Source organism: Monomorium pharaonis, chromosome 3, assembly GCF_013373865.1.
Source record: "Monomorium pharaonis isolate MP-MQ-018 chromosome 3, ASM1337386v2, whole genome shotgun sequence".
Classification (NCBI taxonomy): Eukaryota; Metazoa; Arthropoda; class Insecta; order Hymenoptera; family Formicidae; genus Monomorium; species Monomorium pharaonis.
This window is the reverse complement of record NC_050469.1, coordinates 6,567,880-6,585,249: the sequence shown is the minus strand read 5'-3', so window position 1 is coordinate 6,585,249 and position 17,370 is coordinate 6,567,880. Positions and strand designations below refer to the sequence as shown.

The 17,370-nt window shown below is 42.1% G+C and overlaps 1 protein-coding gene across 4 annotated transcripts in view; it reads right to left on the bottom strand.

Moving 5' to 3' along the window:
• Positions 1–16,903, bottom strand: part of LOC105834612 (semaphorin-1A) — a 254,570-nt gene extending 237,667 nt beyond the window's left edge. For 3 of the 4 annotated variants that reach the window (XR_004962405.1, XM_036283603.1, XM_036283605.1), the window contains exon 1: positions 16,198–16,903. The gene's annotated coding sequence lies outside the window, so the exon portion shown is untranslated. The remainder of the gene's footprint in view (positions 1–16,197) is intronic. The other variant, XM_036283604.1, reaches the window with a different exon arrangement.
• Between the last annotated feature and the right edge of the window lie 467 nt (positions 16,904–17,370).

Below are 17,370 nucleotides of genomic sequence, written 5' to 3'. Positions count from 1 at the left end.
CCGTTATATGAAACATCGATCAAACCATAAATCTTCTCAAACTAATTTAATTTCAAGCCTTATTAACAAGATATATGTTCGTTATTAGAGCATTGTTCATTATATATTTTTATAACAAGACTATTTTTACGATTTGTTAATTGCAAAGAATTTTTGTTATTTACTTTTATTTTATTTCCTCATTTTCTATTTATTTCATCATCTATCTTACTTTTACATTAATTATGATACATTTTTGCATCTTTTCTAATTACCCACTTTTTATCATTGACAGTCTCAATTTATGAGTCATTTAAAGTTAAAATAATTTTCATGTTTAATTTGTGTAAATTTAATTAATAAATATTTAAAAAGCTGTTAACGTCAACGTAAGTTATAAATATTATAATTTTAAAGAGAAATTATTATATATTCAATAAATCGAAAAATATTAAAAAATGTTTATGTATAAGTCCCAATTATAAATCAGCATAATTAAATATACGTTAATGTATATTTTTAATGTATGTTAATATATGTTTAACGTATGAAATATAATCTATTAAAAGCATCATATAATTTCAAGAAATTGTTAGAGATATTTAGAGAGCTTATTAGAGAGGTTATTAATAGTCATTTATTGTTTTTTGTTAAATTTCAGTAATAATTGAAAAAATAATTCTATATTAATAAATAAATTGTATCGGCTCGAATTTGCTAAGCAATAGATAAACATAAAAAGCAAAATTGTCATTAGATAAAAAATGAATAAGTTTATTAAATTACAATTTATACCGAAACAGTTCAATTGTATTTAATTATCTTCAGTCATGCTTTAAAAATTAACAAATTTGGAAATTGTCGAATTCTGTCAATTACATAATCTTAATTCTATGTTACAATGACTATACAAAAATTTGAAAATTAAAAAAAATTTCTACAATTTTATTAATACATGTCTGTAAAATATTTTGCAAAGATTAAAGGACTCGACCTATAATTCCGTTACTTAATTTCATTTTTAATACTTGTTATTTTTTATCCCCCCCTCCTCTCTCTCTTTGAATCCTATCGAATTCCATCAAATAATGCTCTTCATTTCTGCAAAACTTTTAAAAACAAAGCTTTATAAGCAGAGGTATAATTTAGAAAAAAGGTCCTCTCTCTTTCCCTTTATACTCGTCATTTGCATTACCGAGCAATACCCGATTGGATCGTGCCATTTCCAGCCCGCACTCCCCCTTTACACCGTGGGTTTTTCGTCATCCGACCTAGAACGACGTCCCTTCATAGATCACGCGAGATCCTTTATCCGTCCGAGTATTTACTCGCCACGCTGGGAATCCATACGCATCGTGATCCACGATGTGGCGGCGCGATAAATCGTCGCGCCGCGCCGCGTACTTTTTGTCTCTGTCGAGTGCGTTCCCCCCATCACTCTCTCTCTCTCTCTCTCTCTCTATCTCTCTCACTCTCTCAAGGGGGAAGGAAAACCCGCGGTGATGGTGCAGCGCCTCCGATGCTTTGTAAATCGTCGTCTGTTTGCAGCGCGTCGCTCTTCCGCCACTCCGTCCCGCCCTCGCGTCGCGCCAATCCTTTGCATTTTCCCTTGTCTTCGGCCTCGGTTCCGCGCCCGCCGCGCCGTGCAGCTCCGTTCCCTTTCTCTCTGTGCAAAGTTCCGCGGTCGTAACTTCGTTCGTACGCGAGGAAGCAAATGTTATTTACGAGCAAAGTCGTCGTCGTCGTCGTCGTCGTCGTCGTCGTCGTCGTCATCCCCAGTCGTTGTCCTCGCCGTCGTCGTCGTCGTCGTCGTCGTCGTCGTCGTCGCGTTGTAAAGACGCGGCCTCCGTAGGATTCCGATTGCAATTCCCTCTGTTCCAATCAAACTCCTATTTTCCGCGGGGGCTCTTGGCATGCGACGATAATGGAAGCGGGGTGAGACGCGAAAAGAGAATGAATCGGAGAATTGAGCGAGCTAATGGACGAGGACGGAAACGGCGCGACTGTCGTGCAATGTTTTTTTTCTCTTTCACTCTCTCTCTCTCTCTCTCTTTTTCTCTCTTGCGATGCGATTTGCTTTTTCAAGTCGAAACGATACGACGTTATGGCCGAAAGTTCTGACCGACTTTTTATATACTATATATACATATATATATATATATATATATCTTTCTCTCTTTCTCTTCCTCTCTGAATTGCGCGGCCGAGGGAGAGGGATGAAAAATCCTGCTTTTTTAAAAGCTGTGAGACATCAACGTGTCGCAGGGTGAGTGATGAACTCGAGAAACCGAGGAACGTTCGAGAGGAAATGTTTTTCCGTCCAACGTAAACTGGGAAAAGTTAGCGCGAGTTTTCGGCGGGCGGTAGCGAGAATTAGTTTATTCACGTGCGGTAATAAATATTGTTGGGGAATAAAATCGAAACGCCGCGCGTCGCGACGCCAACCAACCGACCGACCGACGGTGCGAGAGAGTCGCGAGACAGAGCCACGCGTCGCCGCGCCGTCGTGTTTTCGCGCGTCGCGCATTCGTGCGTAATCGAATCACGCTGTCCGCGGACGCGATCGATCGATCGGCGGTGGTTGTATCTGGAAGTAAAATTCCGGGTTCTTTAAATCAGTGAGTTTTATTGCAACGCTGCTGTGTATGTGTGTGTGTGTGTGTGTGTGTGTGTGTGTGTGTGTGTGTGTGTGTGTGTCGGCGTTCTCCTCTTTATCGAACTTCAACGGCTCGTAGGCCCGTGAAACGTCCGCATTGCGGTTGGCTTTTCCAGCGCTTTTTCACCATCCGGCACCTACTAAAGTCGCGCGGCGCAAAAAGTGAACCCTTTAAATCTCAATGCTCTATACATCGATCTGAATGGGGGAGTCCGAGTCTCGCGGAGTTTATACCGAGCTTTTAGTTTGATTGAAAGTGACCGGCGTCCGTGGCGGGCGCGAAAAACGCCATATCTCGCAAAAATAATTTCCGAACGGAAAATTGCTGGCAAACTAGCGATACGTTAATTAAAACATTTAACGTCGCGTCCGTTGCATTCCAATTCCATCAGTTACGCTCGCGAAAGAAGACACAATCAGATGCGTATTCTTTTGCCGTGTGGGCACTTCATTTCGCAAATTTCGCCACGCAAGAGCAACTTCCGTCTCCTCTCGTGAGCAACGTGACGCAGCTGTTTTTACGAGAGCGCGATCGCCCACGTTCGTAACCACGTTATTAGTCACGCAAAGTGGAGTACACGCGTTGCGGTCAGACGCGCTTTTTAATTCTCGCGCGACGGCACGTGCTGACACACTGGTGTGCAGTCCGCTACACCGCAACCGGTAAACATCAAGCTTGTGTGCTTATAACTACTAGCGCGTGTTGTTCTATGTACATAGCGTGACTGAGACAAAACGGAAGATGAAGAGAAAGAGACAGAGAAAGAGAGAGAGAGAGAGAGAGAGAGAGAAGGAAGCAAACGGTGGCCGAGAGGAGGCAAAACACGATATTAGATTCGGATCTGATTCATGCATGCACACGTGTATACACGATGGAAGACCATGGCGATAAACGCGAGCGGAACGCTCGGTACGTCCCTGGAATTGCATCCATTTTCGGGAGAGAACCTCAGCCTCTCCTCTCCCAGATAAGCAATATACACCACCGCGCCTACGTTGCTACGAAGTTATATACGATGTGTGTATGTATGCGCGCCGAGTTATCGGGATGAGTGGGCGACCGTGAAAATCAAAGCCGCAGGTCGAGGCGGCTTACTGGAGCGCAAGAATTCGTAAGGATCTTCATTCCGCGATACGATAAATCAATAAACTCAAGGATAAGTAACTTTAACTGACGTCACCCCCTCCCCTCTCTCTCTCTCTCTCTCTCTCTCTCTATCTTTCTCCCCTTTCTCTTGACGTCCGACATTTCGCGACATTATCAGATCTCTCCGTTGCAGTATCGACAAGCTGAAATCTCGTTCCGTAAAATCTTGACTGATACGTTAACCGTTTATTTTGAAAGCGGAGTAAGCCCTTTTCTGCGAAGTATTAAATTTCTGGGAAAATCTGAATATAGACTATAGATATACGAAAATCAACTTAAATTGCACTCGGCTTAAATATCTCATGTATAATATACAAAAATATTTCATTTACCTGTCAGATAAGAATAAAAATAGTAGCTTTCGTAAAGAGATATAAGGGTATTCGTATTCTGCATGTGCATGTTTCATAAAACAATTTCTAATTTATTCTCGTATATAAGAAATACATCTTTACATCAATCGCGTTTGTAATACATTAGCAGAAAATAGAGTTACGTATAAATAATATTATTTTAATCTCATCAATGTTGTAATAAACGTGATTTCGTGCTTTAAATTCTTATGCGGTTCTACATTGCGATTTCAAGCTCAACACCCACGCAACTCGTGATCCGAAAATAGAATCGTGCAAGAGGATGCAGTTCGTGGCCGGAAGAAATGGCGTGCATCTGAGAACCGATCGTTAAACGGTCAAGGGCAATTAAAGTCCGACAATTTCAAATGTGTATAAATCAAAGATATCAAATAAAAATAACTCATAGCAACAAAAATTTGCTATTATTACAACTGACAACTAACAATATTAATTTTTAGAATCGATATTTGTAATATATAATAAATAATAAACACTATTAAATATTAAAGAATGAAATTTAAGCTAGTTCCTTGAGTTAAATAATGTTTTGTTATTTTTAATTTCCATATGTCTAAAAATTTATTATTGTAACACAAAACATGTAGTTAAAAACTGACTTTGTCTAATCGACTCATTTCTGCGGTTGAATTGCTTAATTCCAAAGTAAGAAATATCCATTAACGTATATTAACGTATAATAACCTAATAATAAACTCAATTTAAACTTATGTAAAATTTAACAGCACTTGAATTAAATTATTCAACTCTCTTTTGTCTCAGTTAAATTAATAATCTATAAGTAAAAACACAATGACGATTTATAGAAATGGTTAAAAACTATGTAACTCAAAGTAAAATTCGATAGTATAAATTTAAAGATGAACGCCAAAAATATATACGTTCAATATTACGTGATAAGTTATGCAGCTCAAGATTAAATCGATTTGATTGCGATTCAATAAACGCGATTTTGATTTAAAAAAAAAGGTGGCGAGCTTTTGTACATCTTTAACGATATGATTGTATTTTCGTTACGTTCCTCTTTTCTCTCTTCCTCTCCTTTCTTATTCCTCTCCTCTTTTTTCCTCTGCACCCTTCCCACTCTTTGTGGCGAACAAAGTTTTTCTCCCGACGAGAAGTATTTTCCCTGGGAGTCGGATAACGTCTCGCGTATTTTCACGGACGGTTCGAGGTGACCCAATGCGAGAAACTCAAATCGCTTTTTATGAACGACGCAAATGACTCCGCTCGTAAATGGCGGTGGTGCGAAAAAAAGTTCGCCCCTGCGATAAGGTTTTTTTTCTATCGTTTTTTTTTTGCCGGCGGGCGCAATACATCGCTGCATTTGTGTGCTTTTTTTCAACTCTATAGCGTGACGATAGAGAGACTCGCAGGGCCGTTGAACTTTGAACATGCTATAAAAGGTGCTCATAAAATGACAAATTCATAGTTTTGATTCGACCACTTTTAATTGCTATCTGTTTGCTCTGTTCATACATCTATGTGTGTTTTTGAAAAATATTTAATACAAAACAATTTATACATACAGTTTTTTTTAGACTATTGGAAGCAGTTTTTTTAAATGTAACTCGCTCAAAATGATAAAATTTAAAGAGAATATACCGAGAGACGTTGATTATACATATAAATGTATGTATAGTCTTCAAAAACTATGCACGCCAGGGACGTTTTCCGTTTCATCAACTTCTAATTTGCACACTCCATAAGTTTCCGCGGTTCTCCGATTACGATGTTAAAGATGTGACAACTCGAGTCCTACAGCTAACAAAGTTCCACCTCCAATAGCAGAAAATTTTCTGAGAGTTGGTTAACGTCTCTGGCATTTCCACAGATGAACCAGATGATCCGGTGTAAGAGGGAGGAAGAGGAGACGCAAAAGGAAGAAAAAAGAGAGAGAGAGAGAGAGAGAGAGAGAGAGAAAGAGAGAGAGATACTAGAATCAGTTTTTACGAACGAAGCAAATGACTGCGCTCGTAAATGGCGGCCGTAGAAAAAGGGTTATTTCCGCGATAAAGTCGTTTTTCCTAATTATTTTTTTTTTTCTTAACGTGCTACATCGCCGGCCGTTTCCGCGCGCGACGAGCATCCATTTCTACCTTAACATGGTAGCGATAGCCGCGGCGAAAGTTCGTGCCGTAGACGCCGCAACATTTAAACCCTGTCGATAGCCCCGACCCTGGTATACCAATTTCTAACTTTGCGCGTTTTCCTTAACTTCCAACGGTAGCTCAATAACGGCGTTAGAGAGAAAGAGAGAGAGAGAGAGAGAGAGAGAGAGAGAGAGAGAGAGAGAAGCGGCGCGACACAACTGAGAAACAAACTTACAGAGCGAGGCGCGTCCTGACGAACTTGGGATATCGCGAGATCTTAAGAATGCGGGTCTGATTACTTTCTTTCCAACTACAAATTATTTGAGCTGTCCTTTCGCGCCGCCGTCTACAAAAACTTTGCAGAAATCGACGCTTTAAACATCCAGTCTAGATACATTCAACCATTTAAGCGCCCCCGCGTGTACGGGTTAATAGATGAAAATCGATCGGCGTCGCGTTCGTCGTAACATTTGAAAGTTACGTGAAATTTCATTATCCAAGATGGAAAAATTAGACGTTGAACTTTAAGACTCGTCCGATAATTTTTCTTAAGAAAAAGTGAAGAAAGCGAGTCGAGTGCCGCGTACCTATTTTTCGCGAGCCCGTTTCCGTGGACACGGATAATAATATTTTTCCGCGCGAGAGAGAGAGGGAGGAAGGGAGGGAAGGAGGGAGGAACGCGAGCAACGATGCCAAAACTTACACGGGGTTACAAATCCCGACAAAAACGTAGCCGGACGGGTTCAGCCACGTGTCCGTCTGCGTATCAAAAAAAGGTCGGTCCGTCGTCGGTCCGCGACGGACGGAAAGGGAGCGAGGAAACGGATGTACGGGCGAACGAACGAACGGACGGGACGGGACGGTTTAAAGAACGCCCACGTTCCTCCTCTTTGTTCGCCAAGATCGCGTTATCGGCCGGCAAAATATTGTTATCGCAGCGCGCGCGACGGTGAATCACCGATGCGAGAGCACAAAGGGCCCGCCTGCCCGCCGAGCGAAAGGAGGGACCGATAACGATTGACCGACCGGCAAAACGTATCGAGACTAGAGGTATTGACGCGACAGGCAGGGTAGGGGGAGGGGGAGAACGAGACAAAGAAGGAGAGACCGAGTGCAGCGACGAACGTCTGACTGCATGCGAAGGATGCATCATGGGATTACGACGTGAATGGCCGTTTCAAAGTTTGCTACGCGCTTTAACCGAAGTTGCACCCCCCGCGAATGGAAAAGCGAGCGGCGCCTACGTCCACGGGGTAGCTCCACGGGAAATTCGCAACGATACACCCTCGCGCTAGTCGTCGTCGTCGTCGTTCCGGAAACTTATACCCGGAGCCGGCGGATGCGGATGTAGGTACTGAGTGTACTTGAAAAGTTGGCGAATTTCGAGTCGATTTTTCCCCGACGAAAGTTTGATTGGCCGCCATCTCGTTTCGTTAAACTTTTTAATTTTCAATATTACATATCTTGCAAACCAGAACTTGGATTAAAATTCTGATACATATCAAGTTCACTTTGGATTAAAGAGTGTAGAGGATAAAGTTTTCCCGCGTCCCATTTGCTCCCGTTAATCCGTCCGGATTTGTTGTAAAATTTTCAGTTATCTTACAACGTGGAAAGTTGCGGATGATCGAACCATCGAAGGCAATGAAATAATCGTCCTTTTTAGATCTCTCTGTGATATACGATCGACGCCGTGTGCGGGGGGGGGGAGAAGAAGGCAAAGGAATCGCGCGCGGTGTTTGAGCACGGACGAAGTGCGACTAGGGCTATTCAGAAATCACGAAACGGAAATGTCGAGTGCCATTCCTCCTCCTCGTCGTCATCGTCGTCGTCGTCGTCGTCGGGCCAAGGCGGGGACGATGGAAATGAAACGAACGAGCGAAAGGCAGCGGGCGATATTTTATCTGATTTTATTTATGTCGCGCGTCAGCAACGGTATCCAATTTTCCCCTGAAAAATCGGTAAAGCGCTGTTTCCGTAAGGTAGAGACGACTGATACATCATCCTCCCGATAATAAACAGCGCGATATTTCCAATTTTCGGCGTATACATACGTAAGTTCCGCGCCGACGTGATGCGATATTTGCGAGGCGTGCGAAATATACGGAATGGAACGACAGGAGGAGGAGGAGGAGGAGGAGGAGAATGGGGAAAAAGTCGCGTCGCGGCAGAATCGTGCGAAAGCTACGCGCGTACGCGACGACGGTCCTTACAAATCCGACGCGCGCGGCTCGTGAAACTTACATGCCGTCGCCGGCGACGAGAAAGAGAGGGGAAAAAAAACGCGCCCTGGCTACATTTTCACCGGCGCGACGCGCGGCGGCGCGCTTGCATTATGCAATTTTCAGCGCGACGACGAACGCTCGCGGCGGATACCCCCTCGTATGCGCACCGCGTGTCGTACACGCGCTTTCATCGCGGCTTCCGTGAATGTCACGGCGGATTCCGTTTCCATCATAATCCTCTAAAGCGCGCGCGAAATACATACTGCCGACTGGTGGTTAATATCCCCGCGTGACGCGAACGATCAGCCGTTCTTCAGTTCGACGGTTTCGCGCGCGACAAAAAAACGAAAGGGTGAAAAAAAAAGTGAATACGTTCTTCTAAGGAGACTACACCGAAAGAAAAATTGGTTAATATGTGATTCGTGAAGTAACGTCGTTGCGTTAATTAAAAAATGTGATTGCCTAATTAAAATATTTTATTACCAGAATGGCAAAACTTTGTAATTAACACAAGGATACTGTTCCGTTGGTTCCACATATCAACCAACGCTTTGCCTGCTAAACATTTCCCTCGGTGTATGTACGTTGTACCCCGCCGTGTTGTTCCGTTGGCCAAGTTTAATCAAGTGAATTTTCTTCCTAATAAGAGTACGATCTGAGATGGAGAGACCGAGAGTGGCGATTCACACAGACAAACCGGACAATTATCGCCGCGGTGCGTCGATTCCTATCACGCTGTTACTCATCCGGAATTTCATTTTCCATACAGCGATACAAATTTCAAGCTCGGTACGCCAGCATACCTAGTCCGAGTACGTTCTAGGACAGAACCACGTCCGAGGGTTAATATCCATTGGCACACACACACACACACACACACACACACATACGGGCGCGCGTATACACATGTACATTGGCGAGTTGGAAGCTGCCTTGCGGCGCACCTTGGCCTCAAAATCAATACGGCCCTGCATCGCACGGCGCCCGTTATTAAAGACGCTCTGCGGCCTGGGATCGGACGGGGGAGGAGAAAAGGAGGGCGGGGGAGGAGGGTGGAGGCAAGAGGGTACGCGTGGATGGCGCGTTGATAAATATTCCGTGGATGCGCCCGGGACAATCGTAGGGTAACGGAGGAGTCGCGTCGGCGCCCCCGATGAGACGACGCTTTTGTTCGGCCCGAGCACGTACCGTGTATTAGTGTTACACACTGAAAAGACTCGCAATGACCGGGAGGAAAATCGGGGAAAGCCGCGGCGCTCGTTTCTAGGAATGCTCTTATAAGCCAAACCGCCGTGCGAGCCGCTGTCGTCCAATTTAGGGTGGAAATTCTTGCCGTGATTGTACCCTACACGCGAAACTTTAGTCAAAGGCATCAGGGTTATTCCCTTAACCGTCAAGTAGGTAGGTGGTCTAGTATAGTATATTATGTTACGTAGTTAAACTTACATTAGGTGTACCCTTGCAAGATAAATGAATATAAAAATAACAAACCCAAAAACTCCAGCAATGGGAAAATAATAAATCGTCTCGGTCGCTAACTTAAAAGTATGAAATATTTAAGAAAAATGCCCGGGATACTATGACCACTCTATTTGCCCACTTAAAAGTTAACGGCAACACCATGAATACTTCATATATGTTCAACATGAATGTCTTGATAAAAAAGTAGTTATGCACTTGTAGGAATTCAGCGTCAATATTGTTCTCTTTTTGGTTATTTTACAAGAAGTTCGCGTTTATTAAAGAAAATTAATTTTCAGACTTCTGCAAAATTATTGCAAAATTATACTTAATGCAGACAACGTGAGACTAGATTAAACAACAATAACAGTTACATATAATAGACAACAATTAATGAATTAAGTAATAGCAACTAATTCGGTTCAGTAGATCCATTTGTCGTCAACCATGGCAAAATCGACCGCGTGCTGCATATGCCGAGATTCGTTTATAATAATTGTTTTAATACTCTGCCTGTTTATATTAATAATAATGATTGTACATAACAACTCCGTTAATTGTGTGGATTACTCTGTTGCGAAATTTCCTAAACATTATTGACCCGAGGGCACCTCGCGAGTTTTCAATTAAATTTATGAGAAATCCAAGCCTATCGTATTACGGCGCTTTTTCTACATATTTTCCCTCTTATCGACCTCTCTCTTCTTACCTCGCTATCTTTCATAACCGTTCGCAACATCTGCGACGTTCGTTTAATAATTTCACGCGTCATTCCACGCGTCCCGAGATCAACGAAAACAAAGCGGAAGAACTTTTCGGTAAGTAATGGACTTTCGAGTTCGAATCCCGATTATGAGGCTGCGAGTATAAGGTGGCAAACTAATTTTCCGATAAAAGCAAGCGAGAGGTGGCTTCTCCCGGCGGCGACTTTATTACACAAACAGCGAGGCACACAATGGGGATTGTCAAAAGCGTGTGCGTCGTCGTCCACCGTCGTCGCCACCGTCTTGCGAATGATCGTCACGTCGCCGCGTAATAACTCATTTGATCAGAGATGTCAGCGCTTTGTGTACCTAAATTGTAATCTAGGATAACTTTCGGCTTTGTTGGCGGTGGCGTCCGTTCTGTCTATCGGTTTTCCCAGTTTCCGCGGTTTCCACAATGCGCGCGCGCGCGCGAGTCGACGATATTAACGCGTTTATCGTGCCATTTCATTGCAGTTACGTCCTCCAGCTGCCTGTTAATTCGTCCCTTTTCATCCGGGTCCTCTCAGGCCATTCGGCCGCATTCTTAACGCTCATTCATTGCGGTATCGCGATACGAAATGAAGACACTTTACTCGCGTTAATGGTGTCGCGTTATATCAAGACCAGAGCGAATGTATGTAGCATTGTCACGGGTGCAAAACGGATTGGAGAGTTGAAGAACCGCTGGTGCAGCGAAACTAATAATAATGGCATCAGAATGAAGTCCTACGTACGCTTATTTCCGATATTTCAATTTATGATATTTAGTTTCCAATATTCCAAAAAAAAAAAAAACATCAGCCAACGTAAAAGATATGCGTGCGTAAAAAAAAAATGCGAAACTTGGAAAACTACGAACTGTTAAGTTGACAGGGTGACGCCAACGCCGCAGAAGTCAAACCACGATTTTACAGCGGTATACGTCGTCATATTCGGCGTCAAATAATTTTTGTCCCGAAAAATTTTTTTTTCTCTATTTCTCTGCGGTTAGGACACCTTTCAAAACGTTAAAAGCATTTTACGCGAGAAAAAGCCAAATTTTTTACCTGTCAGAGCTGCGCTGCCGCGGATGTACCGCCTAGCGCCGCCAGCCCCCTCCCCCGCGTATAAATAAATTGCTCGAGATGTCGATTGAAAACAAAGTGCGATGCGCGCCGTCTCGTCTCGGTTACCCCGAGAATTTCCGTAATTGCAACACGTGTCGACCATCCGCGAAACTTAAATGCTCGATGGGCAACATCCCCGGGAGAAAATGACAGAGAGAACGAGAGATTCCTCAGGAGAGAAAGTCGACGTCGAGTCGCCGTGGGGGAAGAAGAGAGGAAGATAAAAGGAAGAAAAAAAAGAAAGAAAAGAAAGAGAGAGAGAGAGAAAAAAACGCCGAACTAAACAAGAATTTAGATTAAAATTCAGAAACGTGCGTCCGAGGGTGCGAACACGGGGGAATGAATGGATGCTCCTCTTCCAGGTGTATTGTATAACCGTCGTCGTGCTAACGTACACAACGACGACGCATCCGATGGCATCCGCGCTGCGGAACGTGATTCGCTCGACGACATAATTTTGCGATGTGCACCGCACCGGATATTTACGAGCAACGCGTTCTCCTCGCGTTTTATCGCGATCAAAGGATCGCCTTTTGCGCGTGCGTCTTTCTCTCTCTCTCTGTCTCTGTCTTTCTTTGAGAAGCAAGTACGGTGCAGCAGCAGCAGCAGCAGCAGCACACGGTTGTGATTGTCACGTTTTACCCATTAAGGATTACCCGCAACTAAACTCGTAGGAACTCCGTGTGACGAGAGAGATAGTCCCTTCCGCGAGAAGATGCTCCGAGCAGATAAGTTTGCAAACTCGAACGTCGGAAACGCAAGCCAGCGTTCCAAAACATCGTTATTCCAGTATCATACCCATACCGTGATGTTTATCGCACCCAGTACACGCGCAGCTTCGCGGGGGTATTTAAACAACGTGGCTCCCCCATTGATTAATTAATTAATACGCCGGGGACAGGCGCGAGAGACGCGTGCGAAACGTGCGATCGTCAAGCGACTGCAATAAAACCGAGTCGTCGCGAAGAGCAGAATGAATGCAACAATTAGTCATTCGAATGTAACAAAAAAAAAAGGGAGGAGAATTTACCCACCGGTCGATTCATCGACGCCATCTTTTCGTTGGCTGCCGTATCGCTCTGAACATTCACTCGAACGAGTAAACGCGAATCGATCGAAAAAAAAAGGGCTAATTACAATCGCGCGGTAATTAATGAAATACGCACCGGTTGTCCGCTCTCATACCCGGTAGCTTTGACTTGCTCATTATGTCAAATAATATATGTCAAATAAATTTTGACAGATAAATTTTATTCTTCTTTCTTGAGTGAATCAAGCGTCGACAAATTTTCTCGGACGCTAGAAGAGAATTGCAACAATTGCAACATTCTTTTTTAATTTTACAATTGCCTATTTTTGTAGATTGATGTCGACAAAAACCTTTCACGTGTGCACAATAAAATACAAAATAAGACTGTACTTATAATTATAATAACGAAACAAATTGTAGCATATTGGTACTATTGGAATACATATTTATGCTAGTGGTCTTAGTTTTCGTCTATAATAATGGCAATTTTCCTTTGATGCACAAAGTCGTGTCTATATCGCAAGCTTGAGTACTCCGGCAGCCAACCGAGGAACGGTTGATTATTATTAAATATCTTAATTAATGTGAAAAGCTCACTTGACACTCCTAAGCTGCGCGCGGAATACAGGAAGATAATGCAAATTGACGCGCTTTAATGGCGCGAGACAAAGCGACACACGCCGCTCGCAAACGTAAAAGGATGCTATTAATCGAGTGTTAATTAACGCTCGGCTCTCTACGTCACTCCACGCCTTGATATTTGCTCGCGTGCGTGCGGGATTTCGTCCTCGAGATAAAAAACAAGGAGGGGGAGGAGAGGGAGAGGAGAAATCCAGAGAGATATACCGGCGTGCGTTCGCAAGGTGGCTACGTGAGTTAAACAAAAACAGATATACACGTCGGCCGGCGACGAGTCGATATCAAATAAAACCGTTACTACTGCGGCATACTCGAGCCCCTCCTCCTCCTCCTCTCTCTCTCTCTCTTCGCTGGATGTTAGGTTTAACGTTCCTCTTGTTTTAGAGTTATTGCTTCATAGAGAGAAGAACCGTGAATTGATTAGACCATTCCATGGTTTTACGTAATACGTGTTAGCCTAATGCCGAGGAGTTGTATCTGGTGTTGTTCATTGCTAAACGATACCATTGTGTATCGGACAGTATAGTAGTGATGCGATATAAATACGCCAACGCGCGACGCGTTTGTGATACATAATGGCGACGTAAAAAAAGAAAAACAAATTTCTCTTAGATATTATATCGCATAGTGACGAAACGCCGACAAGGGCCGTTCCAAATTAAGAAACGCGGTAAAATGTTAGATGTGGCTTTATATATATATATATATATAGAGAGAGAGAGAAAGAGAGAGAGAGAGAGAGAGAGAGAGAGAGAGAGAGAGAGAGAGAGAGAGAGAGAGAGAGAGAGAGAGAGAGAGAGTACGGCGTAATGGAAACGGCTAATTGTGATAACAATTAATCTGTTTAAAATTATTTCTACGGGTAATTGGCGTATCTTTGATAATAATCATATGTGATACAACGTGGATTAAAAATATAATAAATATTTCAAAAGTTGAACAAAACAATGATACATTAATAGCGTAACACAATTATAGTTTTAGATACGTTGTATAAAATAATTTTAAACCCTTTTAATATGATATAGAATGTCATTTGGCGTCCCAAATCCTAAATGATTATATATCACCCGCGAATGGTGCAAAAGATATTAATTGCTGTTAATAGAATAAAACACTCGACATATTATATATTTCCATTTTAACAGGCAATGTTTTAATTTGCATGAAAAATATTCACAGATAATTAAATTATATGCGACGGAGCATTTTGCATGGAGTTTATATGGGAGGGTAATATTTTTGAGTAAATTTTAATGCGGGTTATTAACGAAATACGAGAAGCACTTTAATGCGTCAGGCAAATACAGGTAAATTTTTAAACAGCTAATTACTCAAACAGATATATCCACCTATACCCAAATATATATATATATATATATTACTTAATTTCACAACAACAACATAGTTCAAAAAATGTCATTGTTTAGTTGTGCAAAGAAAAAAGAAATCTTCCTTTTATTCCTGTAAAACATCTTAGTTATTACAAAATTGCAAATTTAAAAACTACATAATTTGAATTATTCAAAACATTCAGATTAAAAAATTTTTATTCACTTATTTTTTTTAGTTATATATCGCTATTACACAAATTGAATGATTCAAAACATTTAAATTGAAAATTTTATATTTTTTGAATTATATATACACTAAAAAAAAGTAATATATTCAATAAGATATGTAGTTGCGGGCTATCAACTACAGATATACTCAATACAATAATATATGCTATTGCAGTATCAACATTGTACTTGCATTAACGGTAAATATTATTGTATTGAATATTTTATGTAGTTGGTAGCCTGCAATTACATGTTATTGGCTATATTACTTTTTTCCGTGTAGCTATTGCACAAATAAGGTATGTATATACATGCTAATTATAATAAATAAATATATATATATATATATATATATATATATATATATATATATATATACCTTATTTGTGTTTAGTTGACTATTAAAAAAAATTTACTTTAAAAAATATATATTTATTATAATTAGCATGTATAAATTATAATGCATAAATATTACCTTAACTTGATTATATATATATATATATATATATATATAAGTAAAGAATTAATTCTCCTTCTACTTTTCTAAAATATTCTACTCAGCTTCTACATAGCTTCATTGTAATATCGTATAAACATCATGGCTGCGGCTTAAGGATTATTTACGCAAGACAATGCATTCGCCTACAACATTTGCTACAACGAAGAGACGCACGAAAAGATCTCTTTAACATGCTCCCTGCTCTCATTGCTCCCTGACGAAACTCCAAATGTCAATCGATCGCGAGAGATTGCGGCGGCGAATGTCAGGAGCACCCCGGTGTAAACCGGTGTGCGGCATCACTCGCGAGACGCGGCGACGTGACGTAATCTCTCCCCTAGCTAACTTCACGTCGTGGGAGTATTCGAAAATTTCGCGGAGATTTTTTCCTCCGCGGAATCGCCCGACCACACGGAACGATCGCGGAATATGACGTTACAGGGGCGGGCGGAAAGCTCGCCGCGGCCACCGACCGACGCCGCACGACGCACCGTGTACGCACTCGTCGTCGCAAGGGGTAAATGAACCCCCCGACGACGGCCGGTCGCTCCGGCGCGCCGAGGGCGACGAAAAAGCGACGGCACGGCCAACCGCGGCCGTGGCGACGAGGCGTGCCGCACGCGAAGGAAAGCGTCGCGAGAAAGCCGAAGAGTGTTCGACGCAGGGTTCGACGTACTCACCGCAATGCAGTGACCTCCGCCGTGGTCGTTATCGGCGCGCCGAGTTTCCCTCCCTCGGCGGTGTCGGCGACGTGGCTCTCGGAAGAACGGGGGTTGAGACCGAGAGGGCTGCTGCTGCTGCTGCTGCCGCCGTCGCCGCTACCCGTGATGACAGGAACCACTGCACACTACCCGTGAGGGAACAGTCACGTTTCCATCGGCGCAGCGCGCTATACCGCTCGTCCTCCGGAGTCGACACTTTGTACTCACCGCACCACACGCGTGTCAACGTTTAGACGTCGGGGCTGCGCGACCTCGTCGCGACCGCACACGGCCAGGTCCCAAGGAACGCGGAAGAGGAAAGTTTTCTTTTTATTTCGGGCTCGACGCGCGCGAGGCCGCCGAATCGATGTGTGATGTTACACTTCCCAACTGTCTTTTTTGATTCTGCGGATGTGCCCGCGACTAGCGCCATCCCGTGGCACGTGGGCGTACTCGGTGGCGCGGCGTCCGGCGGGAAATTTGAACCCGCCGATCGACAACAAAGAATTGGAATTGTTCGAAGGCTTTACTTGAAATCTGCGCTAATCAGTGAATTATGCAACGATTCACTGCCTTGAATCTAAATTTCTTCTGAAGAATGTAAAGTTACGAAACAATTATAATAGAAATACATCAGAGCCAATAAAATATTCTATGAATCCAATTTTTTCTTAATCTCAATTTCATTCTAATTTGCGAATAAATTATTTTCTTGAAGAAATATCCGTGAATTGATTTTATTAATTATTTAATAAAGTAATTGTAATTTTGTAAACTCATAAACAATAATTTTTTAGTTACTCTTTTAAATTTAACTGTAGATAAATAACTTATAAGGTACAAAGTAAAACTTTGACTTTCTGCATCGGTTATTTTTTAATGCTTCAAAAAATATATCAATAATGTTCATAAAAACAAATGACAAATCTGTAAAAAAATCTAAAAAGATATAAAAGTCTATTACATCTTGTCTATGGTGAATATCGAGACTCACGTAATGTGCAACTTTTTAATATAATTTATTTGCATATATAGTATGGTTTTCTACAATATATATTATATAAGAACATAATTTGCTTTGTAATATTAATTTCATTAAATTTAATATTAATACTTAAATTTTTTTTTCATAATTGTGAAAACTCCACCGTA